Here is a 12,919-nt window from a genome sequence, read left to right as displayed (position 1 = left end):
CTCACACTGATGTTTCTCTCTCTTTCTTTCTCCCTCCATTCCCCTCTCTCTAAATAAATAAATAAATAAAATCTTTTAAAAATAATAAAACCATCTGTTCATTCCTGGGATAAACCTATCTAGGTTATGGCGTATTATGTATTTTTACATAAAATACTATATATTTTATATTTATTAGACTCAGTAATTATTTAATTCCTTTAAAATATTACTGGATCCCATTGCTATATATTCACTCAGGTTTTTATCTGTTAAATTATATCAAGCTTTTGCATTTACCTATTTAAAAAAATTTGTTTTTAATTATACATTGCTAGTATATAGAAATATGATTGATTTTTTAAATTAAGATTTTATTCATTTATTTTTAGAGAGAGGGAAAGAAACATTAATGTGAGAGAGAAACATCATTGGTTGCCTCTTCTACGCATCCCTGACCTCAGCCCAGGTTGGGAATCGAACCAGCAACCTTTCCATTCATGGGATGACACCCAGCCAACTGAGCCACACTGGCCAGGGCAAAATATGACTGATTCTTGTAGTGTTGACCATGTAGCTTGCAACTTTGCAAAGCTCACTTATTAATTTTATGAGGGTTTTTTTTTGTAGATTTCTTAAAATTTTCTATGCACAATCACGTCATCTGCAAACGGGGACAATTTTATTTGTTCCTCTCCGATCTGTTTGTCTTTTATTTCTTTTTGTCTTGCTGTACTGGCTAGGACGTTCAGTACAATGCTGAATAAGAGCGATGACAGGGAACATCTTTTACTTGTCCCTGACCTTATGGGAGAGCAGTCAGTCTTTCAGCATTAAATATGATAGGTTTTTCATAAGTGTCCTTTATCAGGCTGCGGAAGTTCTGTTCTGTCCCTAGTTCCCTGAGATTTTATAACTGGATATTGAATTTTGTCCAATGTTTTTCTGCATAAATTAATATAATTGTTTTTTTTCATTAGACTGTGAATGTGGCAGATGATATTGATTTATTTTTCAAATATTGAACCAGCCTTGCATCCTGGGATAAACTCTGTTTTGACATGCTATATAGTTCCTTTTATATGCTGCTAGATTCAATTTGCTAATACTCTGTTAGGGGATTTTGCGTCTTGTCCTTAGGGGAATACTGATCTATGTGTTTTGGGGTTTTTTTGCACTTTCTTTGTCTAATCCTGATATCAGAGTAATGCTTGCCTCATGAAATAAGTTGGGAAGTACTCTCTCTCTTTTTCTAGAGACATTATGGAGAATTAGTGTTACTTCTTTTCTTTTTTAAAGATTTTATTTATTTATCTTTAGAAAGAGGGAAAGGGAGGGAGAAAGGGAGAGAAACATCAATGCAAGAGAGAAACATCTATTGGCTGCTTCTGTGCCCAGACTGGGACCAAAACTGCAACCAAGGCGTGTGCCCTGACTGGGAATCAAGCTGTCCACCTTTTGCTCTGTGGGACAATGCCCAGCCAACTGAGCCACACAGGTCAGGGCTGGTGTTGCTTTAAATATTTGGTGGAACTGTCCAACAATGGCACTCTGGTCCTGGAGATTTATTTTTGTGGGAGGTTTTAAAAAATTCAATTGCTTAAATAGTTATAGGATTATTTAGATTATCTATTTCATCTTTGGTGAATTTGGGTAGTTTGTGACTTTCAAGAATTTGTTCATTTCACTTAAGCTGTCAAAATTATGTACATAGAGTTGTTCGTAATATTATCTTATTATCCTTCTAATGTTTGCAGAGTCTTTCATTCTGTGACACTAGTAATTTGTGTCTCCTCTCTTGTCAGTTTTGCCAGAGATTTATTTTATTGACTTTCTTGAAGAGCCAGCTTTTGACTTCATTAATTTATTCTGTTTTCAATTTCATTGATTTATGCTCTTATCTTTATTATTTCTTTCCTTCTGCTTGCTAAGTTTAATTTGCACTTGTTTTTCTAGTTTCTTAAGGTAGAAGCATAGATTATTTGAAATCTCTCTTATTTTCTAATGTAAGCAATTAATACTATGGATTTCACTCTAAGAACTACTTTACATTCCACCAATTTTATATGTCTTTATTTTCATTCATTCAGTTCAAAATATGTTCTAATTTTCCTTGAGATTTCCTCTCTGACCCAATGATTACATTTAGACGTGTGTTGTTTAATTTCCAAAGGTTTGGATTTTCCTATTATCTTTCTGTTTGTGATATCTACTTTAATTCCATTATGGTCCAAGGACATACATTGTGTGTTTTTCCAAATCCTTTTAATGTTTAAGGTTTGTTTTATGACCCTGGATATGGTCTATCTTGGTGAATGTCCCACGTGCACTTGAAAAAAATGTACGTTTGGCTGTAGTCACAGCGTCCTACAAACGCCAGTGGGGTCCAGTTGGTTGATGGTGTCTGAGCCTTCCATAATCTTTCTGACTTTCTTTTTACTAGTTCTATAGATTGTTGTGATAGGAGTGTTAAAGACCCCAACTATAATTGTGGGTTTGTGTATTTCTCTCTTGAGTTCTGTCGGGTTTTGCTTCATGTGTTTTGAGGTCACCGTTGTTACTTACACACGCATTTAGGGTTGTAGTATTTTCTTGGTGAATTGATTCTTTTATTGTTATGTAAGATACGAGGTCTGTCAGAAGGTATCCAGCCATGTAATGTAAAAAGTAGAGACACTTACTGAAGCAGATACAAGATATAAGAAACATTGTACATAAGATGATGACACCTCAGTCCCCTTCAAAGTAGGCACCTGAGGACCTCACACAGTTCTCTCAATCACCATCACCTGCCCTGTCATATGTTCTTGAATCTCATTAATGGTCTGAAATCTCTTCTGTTTCAAAGGTGATTTTAGTTTTGGGAAAAGCCAGAAGTCACAGGGCACCAAATCTGGGCTGAAGGGGGGCTGAGTCACCTGTGTGATTTGATATTTCACCAAAACACTCTGTATGAGACATGGTGCCTGAGTGGGTGCGTTGTGATGAAGCTGCCAATCACCAGTTGCCCATAGCTTCGGCCTTCTGAATCACTGAAATAGTTTCCACAGAGGAATGTTCAAACTTAATGCAAAATTTGATGCAGATTCATTGCTCTACCTCCTCAGTCATTTTGAAAGCAAGAGCTACACAGTGTATATGCTCACTCAACAGCATGTACCTCCCCCACTGACTAGTACAGTGAAGTCGTCATTGTTCGCACAAGTGCATTCCAGTCCCCTCTCCTTGGCTGCCAGGTTACACTGATGTCACACAAACCATTCTCATTTTATCAACAATGACTGGACAGATCTCAATGCCTTTATCTCTTGTAATTCTGCTTGCTTTGAGTCTACTTTTTCTGATATTAGTGTTTCCAACCTATTCATAGCATTACATTTGAAGTGAGTTTCTTGTAGGCAGAATGTAATTGGGTCATGTTTTATTATTAATTCTATCCGCTTCTGTTTTTTCATTGGTATATCTAAAAGTCACATTTAAAAATCATATTTAATACAATTATTGATATGTTTGGATTTAGGCCAACCATTTTATTATGTTTTCCCCTTTTGCTGCTTTCTTATTCCACTGCCTTCTTTCCTGACTTTTGGGTTATTTGAATATTAAAAGTATTCCATTTTAATATTCTGTGTTTTGACTACATCACTGTGTATAAAAATTGTATTGATTGTTTTAAGGATTACAGTATATGTACTGAACTTAATAGCCCTTTTTTAAAAACCCTCAACCGAGGATATGTTTATTGATTTTAGAGATAGGAAGGGGGAGAGAGAGAAAGAGGGAGAAACAACAACATGAGAGAGAAACATTGACCAGTTGCCTCCGATATGCACTGCAACTGGTGATGGAACTCACAACCTAGGTACAATCCCTGACTGGGAACTGAACCCGCAACCTTTTGATAAACCGGACGATGCTCCAACCGACTGAACCACCTGGCCAGGGCTTAATAGTCTTTTTAAAATTAATATTTTGTACTTCAAGTAGAATATAAAAACTGTTCTGCTAGCTAGGTCCTTTTATCTTCCCCCTTTTATGTTAGGGCTGTGTTGTCCATTACCTCTGCACACGTGAAAACCCCATCGGACACTTACATTTTTTTGCTTTCAAACATCAAGGATATTTCAAGAACTCAAAAAGAAAAGAATAGCTTGTTATATTTACCCAAATCTAATTTCTGTCACTCTTCATTCCTGAGGTTTCAGGTTTCCTTTTGGTGCCATTTCTTTTCTCTCTGAGAAACTTCCTTTAGCCATTCTTCCAGAACATCTTGGCTGGCCATGAATTCTCTTTTTCTTCTTCTGAGATACTTTATTTCACCCTCACTACTGAAGGTTATTTTCACTGGATATAAAATTCTGACTTAATAGTTCTTTTTTTTCAATACATTAAAAATGTTGTGCCAGCCCTGACCAGTGTGGCTCAGTGGGGTCATCCTGCAAAAGGCAAAAGGTCGCTGGTTTGATTCCAGTCAGGGCACATGCGTGCCTAGGTTGAGGGTTCAGTCCCCAGCTGGGGCACATATGGGAGGCAACCAATGTTTCTTTCTCACTTTGATATTTCTCTTCTTCTTTCTCGCTCCCTCCCTGTCTCTCTCTAATAAACAAAGAAAAAATAAATAAAAATGTTGTGCCACCTTTTCTGGCCTTCATGGTTTCTGATGGGAATTCATCATTCATTCAAATCATTGTTCCTGTAAATAATGTGTTATTTTTGTCTGGCTGCTTTGAATATTTTAAATTTTCTTTAGTTTTCAGCAGTTGTGTTGTGATATGTCTGGATATAAATTTCTTTGGCTTTATTTTGATTCGGGTTCACAGAGCTTTCTTAATCAGTACATTAATATCTTTACCAAATTTAGAAAGTTTTCAGCCATTATTACTTCAAATATTTTCCCAGCTCTCCATGCTTTCTCCTTTTTCTGAAAGTCTGATGTTGAACTTTTTTGGGGGGGGGGGTTCTTGTTGTTCCATAGGTCCCTGGGGCTTTTTTCAGGTTTTTTTTTTCCCCTCACTATTGTACGGACTCATTCCTACCAATCAATCTCCATGTTCACTGACCCTTACCTTTGTCATCTCCATTTTCCTTGGGGTCTATTCACTAAGTTGTTTATTTATCTATTTCTTAGTTCTAACATTTGCATTTTTAAGAAAAATTTTATTCATTAATTTTTAGAGAGGGGGGAAGGGAGGGAGATAGAGAGGGAGAGAAACAGCTGTCAGTTGCCTTCCAGATGTGCCCAGCCGGAGATGGAACCTGCAACCCTGCCATGCGCCCTGGCCAGGAATCAAAACGGTGACCTTTCGCTTTGCGGGATGATGCCCAACCAACTGAGCCACACAGGTCAGGGCTATTTAAAAAAATTTTTTCCATTTCTTTACTGAAACTTTCTAGTTTTCCATTTGTTCCAAGGGTATTTGCAATTATTATAGCATTTTTAAAATAATAGCTGCTTTAAAGTCTTTGTCAGACAATTCCAATATCTAAGTCATCTTGGTATTTACATGTGTTGCCTTTTAATTTGTGAATGGAAATTTTCCTGGTTATTCATATGCCAAGTAATTCTAGATTATATCTTAAACATTTTGAACATTATGACGTGAGACTTTGGGTGTTGTTGAAATCCTATGAAGACTCTGCCACCCGAAGGGGTGTGTGGAAAGGTCCGTGGGTTCAATTCTTGTTTGGGGCACATGCCTGGATTGCAGGTTTCATCCCCCCTGGCGGCGATGTTTCTCTCTCACATAGATGTTTCTCGCCCCTCTCTAAAATTAAAAATATATTAAATGACGGGGGAAATTCTATGAAGAGTTGACATTTTGTATTAATATGCAGTTGACCCAATTAGGTTCAGGTCTTAAGTTCCAACTAACTTTTGTGGGCTGTAGTTAGAATTTTATTTCAGTTTTCAAAGACTTTGTCATGGGACTCTGATCGTTCCCAAGTGTATGCCACCCAGTGGTCAGTCTGGGACCTGGATGGTGGTAAATTCAGTGAAAGTCTTTTTACATGCTGAAGACTAGATCAACCTAAATTTGGTTGTAAAGGTGTAAACTCCTAAAGGAGTTTGTAAATAATTTTATGGGGTCAGTTTCCCAAGCTCCTCCCTCTCTATGATTTCCCTTATACTATTCACTTCCCTGGGGTTCCTCTTCTTAGTTCCCCAGCCAGAAGTTAGAGCGTTGCTTAGCACACTCTGCCGTACTATCAGAACCTTGCCCAGGCAGGAGGACCAGAGGATAAAAAAAATGGGGAACTCATTGCCAGTTCAATGTTTCACATTCTGGTCTTCTTCCCCCATTCATGCGCCACAACTTACTTTTTACAAAGGTTGTATTTATGTAATTATTTTTAGAGAGGGGGGAAGGAAGGAAGCGAAGCACTGATGTGAGAGAGAAGCACTAATGGGCCACCTCCCGCAGGCCCCCAACCGGGAGGGCCTGCAGCCCAGACATGTGCTTCCACCAGCAATCAAACCTGCGACCCCTCAGTCTGCGGATGGAGGCCCCACCCACTGAACCACACCAGCCAGAGCTTCAGAGTTCTCAAATAGCTTCTGTTTCCTCGTTCTGGCTAGGTTTTGTAGCTGCATTCAATGGGAAAGACCGGGGATTTTCAACTCTATTCATGAATAACTGCCTATAATTCTCCTTTCTCTTACTGTCTTTGTTAGGGTTTGTAACAAGATTATGCTTCATATAAAATGAGCTGAGGAGTGTATCCTCTTTTTTTAAATTCTCTGAAAGAATTGGTAAAGACTGGAATTTTCACTAATGAAAACAAATGGAGTTTTCTTCGTGGGAAGGTTTTTAATTTATTCAATTGTTTTTACTGCTCTTAGGAATATTCAATTCTATGTCTCCTGTTACCTTTAAATCGTATTTTTCTAGGAATTTCTCTATTTCATTTAAATTTTCAAAGTCATTAACATGCAATTGCTTTTATATCCTTTTATGATCTTGAAAATATCTTTAGATCCCTGGCTGGTATGGCTCAGTGGACTGAGTGCCAGTCTGTGAACCAAAGGGTTGCAGGTTCAATTCCCAGCCAGGGCGCATGCTTGGGTTCCCATCCAGGTTCCCAGCAGGGGTGCACAAGAGGCAACCAAACACTGATTTTTCTCGCCCTTTCTTTCTCCTTCCGTTCCTCTCTCTAAAAAATAAATAAATAAAATCTTTTTTTAAAAAAAGAAAGAAAATATCTTTAGAATTTTCAGTGATCCCATTTTTTATTCCCGATTTTGAATTTTTTGAAAATTTTTATCAGTCTCACATGGGTGTGTCTTTATGACTTTGAATAGGCATTGGTTTCTTAGATATTATTCCAAAAAATGTAAGTAACTATCATTAAAATTAAAAACTTTTGTTCCTCAAAGGACACCATCAAAGCGGAAAGACACAGATTGAGAAAATGTTTGCAAAGCATTTATCCAACAAGGTATCTGTATTAGAGTACATAAAGAGCTCTTACAACTCAACAGGAAAAGGCAAAAAAAAAATTAAAAGACGGGCAAAGGATCTAAGAAGAAACGCACAAGGCCATGAAAAGATGCGCTATCATTAGCCATCAGTGAGATGCACATTAAAACCACAGTAAGGGCCACGCAGTTAAGCCCTCCTAGATTCCTGACTTTCAGAAACTGTGTGAGGTAATAAATGTCTGTTATTTTAAGATGCTAATTATCAAAGCCTAGTAGCTCAGTTAGTGGAGTGTCGTCCTGATACGCCAAAGTTGTGAGTTCCATCCCTAGTCAAGGCACATACAAGAATCAACTAGTGAATGCAAAACTAAGTGGAACAACAAATCTCTCTCTCTCCCCCCCCATTCCTCTCTCTCTCTAAAATCAGTAAATAAAAGTTTTTTTTAAAAGATGCTAAGTTCAAGATAATTTATTACACAGCAATAGATAATACAAGCCTATCTCATTAAGTCAGGAGTTTCTAATGAAATCTTACTTTTATATGTAAGAATTACAAAATTTGGGGGTATATTTTTGTTGCTTATACTGTTAATAAATACAATGATGTCAATCCAAAACAAAATTTTAACATTCAGAGCCTTATGACAATGGGATATTTTTTAAAAGGCAATTATATTTATATTATTTTTGTTAACAAAGTATGATAAGTTGATCAATAAAAGTATTTCAAGCACAAAATTCTAATAGAATAGGGGCAAGTATTGGAATGGTAATTTATACTCATGGAGCAAAAATAAGAATTTGAAATTTCTTAAGATTAATGAAAAGCGTTGTCATGTATTTTTTAAATAGATGGTAATTATCAAGTCATTATAGATTTTAGAAGACACTGGATACATTTAAAAGATCAATGCAACAGTTTCATTTGAAATGATCAATATTTACAGTATATTAGAAATTACATCCCTGACAGCTAATTAAGCTATTCTGAAAAAATTTAGATGTCAATTTAAAAGTGCACAAGAGACACAAACTTTAAAAAATTCCTTTAGGGACAGTATTTTTATCTTGTTTGGAATTCATGGGGAATCTTGAAATTTTAGCTTGATTGATTTTATCAATTTTGGGAAGTTCTTAGCTATTTTCTAACATTGCTCCATTCTCTATCTTCTCTCCTAGCTAAAATTACATGTTTATAAAACCTATTCCTCGTATCCCATGTCTTTTATGCTTTTTTCCCGTGTTTTTCATCCTTTTGATTCTATGTTTCAGCCTGGATATTCTTCTGCTCTACCTTCTGGTTCACTAATTCTCTTTTCATCTATGTCTAATCCAATATTAAAACTTGTGTATTGAATTCTCTTTTTTAAAAATTTTTATTGTTATTCAATTACAGTTGTATGCCTTTTCTCCCCATCCCTCCACCCACCCCAGGGGAACCCACCTCCCTCCCCCACCTCCACCCTCCACCTTGATTTTGTCCATGTGTCCTTTATAGTAGTTCCTGTAATCCCCTCTCCTCACTGTCCCCTCCCCACTCCCCCCTGGCTATTGTTAGATTGTTCTTAACTTCAATGTCTCTGGTTATATTTTGTTTGCTTTTTTCTTCTGTTGATTATGTTCCAGTTAAAGGTGAGATCATATGGTATTTGTCCCTTACCGCCTGGCTTATTTCACTTAGCATAATGCTCTCCAGTTCCATCCATGCTATTGCAAAGGGTATAAACTCCTTCTTTCTCTCTGCTGCATAGAATTCCATTGCGTAAATATACCATAGTTTTTTTATCCACTCATTTGCTGATGGGCACTTAGGTTGCTTCCAGTACTTGGCTATTGTAAATTGTGCTGCTATGAACACTGGGGTGCATAGGTTCTTTTGGATTGGTGATTCAGGGTTCTTAGGGTATAATCCCAGCAGCGGAATTGCTGGTATCTATTGAATTCTTAATATCAGCTACAGCACATTTTAGTCCTCAAATTTTCAAACTGCTGACTTCTTATTTTCTTTTAATTCCTTGGACTCATTAATCATAGTTATTTTATTTATTTTTGTAAATATGTTTTATTGATTATGCTATTACAGTTGTCCAATTTCCCCCCATTTATTCCTCTCTGCCCTGAAACCCCCTCCCACCTGCATTCTTCCCCCTTAGGTCATGTCCATGGGTCGTACATATAAGTTCTTTAGCTTCTCTATTTCCTATACTACTACTCTTAACTTTCCCTTGTCTCTTTAGTACTGATCGTTTATGCTTCTTATTCCCTGTACCTTTTCCCCCATGATCCCCTCTCCCCCTCCCTGCTGATAACCCTCCATGTGATCTCCATTTCTGTGATTCTCTTCCCGTTCTAGTTGTTTGCTTGTTTGTTTTTGTTTTTTTATGTTCAGTTGTTGATAGTTGTGAGTTTGTTGTCATTTTACTGTTCATATTTTTTATCATCTTCTTTTTCTTAGATAAATCCCTTCAACATTTCATATAATAAAGGCTTGGTGATGATGGACTCCTTTAACTTGACCTTATCTGGGAAGCACTTGATCTGCCCTTTCATTCTAAATGATATCTTTGCCGGATAGAGCAATCTTGGATGTAGGCCCTTGCCTTTCATGACTTTGAATACTTCTTTCCAGTCCCTTCTAGCCTGCAAGGTCTCTTTTGAGAAATCAGCTGATAGCCTTATGGGAACTCCTTTGTAGGTAACTGTTTCCTTTTCTCTTGCTGCTTCTAAGATCCTCTCCTTATCTTTAATCTTGGGTAACGTAGTTATGATGTGCCTTAGTGTGTGCTTCCTTGGGTCCAACTTGTTTGGGACTCCCTAGCTTCCTGGATTCCCTGGAAGTCTGTTTCTTTTGCCAGGTTGGGGCAGTTCTCCTTCATTATTTTTTCAAATGAGTTTTCCATTTCTTGCTCTTCCTCTTCTCCTTCCGGTACCCCTATAATTCGGATGTTGGAACGTTTCAAGATGTCCTGGAGGTTCCTAAGTCTCTCCTCATTCTGTTCTAGTTGAGTGTTTATTTCTTCTGGTCCAAATCATTGATTTGAGTCCCAGTTTCCTTCCTGTCACTGTTGGTTCCCCGTACATTTTCCTTTATTTCACTTTGCATAGCCTTCACCTCTTCCTCTATTTTGTGACCATATTCAACCATTTCTGTGAGCATCCTGATTACCAGTGTTTTGAACTCTGTATCTGATAGGTTGGCTATTTCTTTATTGCTTAGTTTTTAGAGCTGTGATCTGTTCTTTCATTAAGGCCATATACACATATTTGTGTGTGTGTGTGTGTGTGTGTGTGTGTGTTTTGTCTGGGTGCAGCTGTTATATTGTAAGGAGTGGCGCCTTAGGCATTCACCAGGGCAGGGCAATCCACTTCACTACGTCATGGTACTGTATGTGCGGGAGGGGTCTGAGAGAGAACAGTGCCGCTTGCTCAGCTCTCAGCTGGCTTTCAGTCACTTCCCTCACTACCCACAAGCAAATTGGGCACTTCTGACTCTGATTCCAGGGTGGGTGGGTTTGTGTACATTCTAGGACCCTGTGGTTCTCTCCAACAAACTCTCCTGTGAGGCTGGGGGTTTATTCCGCCAGCATAACCCCACAGGTTTTTACTGTCAGAGGTTTTGAGGCTTTATTTTCCTGTGCTGGAACCCTGGATTGCGTGGTCTGTTTTGCTCCCCAGTTGCTCTTCCTGGTTATCCACTCACAAATGTGGGCCCACCCAGTCCACCAGCCACCGCCTTGCCCACCCAGTCCTCCAGCTGCCACCTTGCTACATGTCCTCTTCACCTTTCTTACCAGTCTGAATGAATGTTTCTTCTTTAACTCCTTGGTTGTCGGACTTCCATAGAGTTTGATTTTTTGGAAGTTCTGATTATTTTTTTATTTTTAAATTTGTTGTTGTCCTCCTTTTGTTTGTGCAAGGAGGTAAAGTGTATCTACCTACACCTCCTTCTTGGCCAGAAGTCGGAAAGCAATCAGAGCTGTTTTAAAGTCTAGGTCCAATAACTCCATTTTCTGCATCCCCTAGGAATTCTACTGTATGTCTCCCCCTGAAAGTGTTCCTGAACGTGTTTTGTCTTTACATGCTTTTATTTTCGGATGACACTTTTTTCTAGCAGGCAGTACCAGGCTAAGGGCACTAGAAAGTCTGAATCACTTTAATTCAATCAAGCATTTATATGACTTAAAGCTGGGCTTTAGTCTATTTTCACCTTTATTCCTAGTGTGTAGCCCTTCAGGGTTCCAAGAAAAGACCTGTTACATTTATCAGGGCCCCTTTTCTCGGTAGGTCAACTATTTTCTTCTCCCAGCTTGGCTTCCTGAATGCCCTACTCAGCTTTTCAGACTCCATTTTTAGAAATAACAATCACTTTGAGAGGAAAAGTGGCTCCAAATGTTAGGCTCACTTTTCTTGGCTTCCTCCCTCTCCTAGAACTTTGGCCCACAATTCCTCACTGCTTTGTTCATCGTCTGCCTTCAAAGAGATTTTTAAAACTTTTTGCCCAGCTCTTCTAGTTGTCCAGCAGAAGAGTTGGCCCTCAACACCTTTGCCCACCATTGCGGGAATTAAAACCTCCTCTCTCCTGAACTTCAATCTTAGATTTCCAATAGCCTATCGAATGTCTCCTGAATATCCCATAGATTCCTGGGTTCACTGAACTCTTCCTTTCTCCCATCTCCTGCCTCATCCCACTCATCTGGATTTTCTTGATGTGGCTATTTTGTCTGGGGTTTCCAAGCTGTAAATGTTGTCTGTGACTCTCCTCTCTCTCTCTGCCTCCTAAATGCTATCACTTACCATCTGTGTACATTACCCCCATTATTTTCCTTCCACCTGCGCCCAATGCTCCGTGCCCTAGAATATTATCCTTGACTCCCTCATCTCCCTCCTGAATGACTGCAGCTGTGTCTTTCCTAACTGTTCTTCTTTCAGAACCCTCTCTTACACTTACACTGCCTGCTGTCAGAAGATTCTTCCAGAACAAAGTTCTCACCAAGTCATTGCCTGTCTGAAATCCTCCAATGGCTCCTCACAACCTCTGCATTTAAGGAATAACCCTCACCTGGGCACTCAAGCCCTCCATGACTTGACTCCCCCACTTCCTTCACATGCATGTATTTTTCCTGATCATGCTATCATGTAGTCAAATCACTTTGCAGAGTACAGCACCACCCTCTGCCTCTTCCCCTCTATTCCACGTCTCACAACGCTTCTCCTCTGAAATCTGTCTGAAATACTACTTCATTCAGTCCATTAACAAGCATTTATCAAGCACCTGGTGTGTGCCAGTTATAATGCCAGACCCTGACAATACAAAGGTGAGCAAGGCAGACATGGTCCCTGACCTCACCTAAAGGTCTAGTGGGCAACACAGAAACTGAAAAAGGACTTGTCTCCTGTTGGAAACTTTTCTAAGACTTCTCAACCAAATATGACTAGCCTCCCTTCTGTCTCTCTGAAACCTTCCAGGATTCTCTATCACTGATAAGGCTTCTTAATGCATTTAGAGTCCCAACACATGTC

The sequence above is a fragment of the Desmodus rotundus genome, chromosome 1 (assembly GCF_022682495.2).
Source record: "Desmodus rotundus isolate HL8 chromosome 1, HLdesRot8A.1, whole genome shotgun sequence".
Lineage (NCBI taxonomy): Eukaryota > Metazoa > Chordata > Mammalia > Chiroptera > Phyllostomidae > Desmodus > Desmodus rotundus.
Note: the sequence above shows the minus strand (reverse complement) of the source record.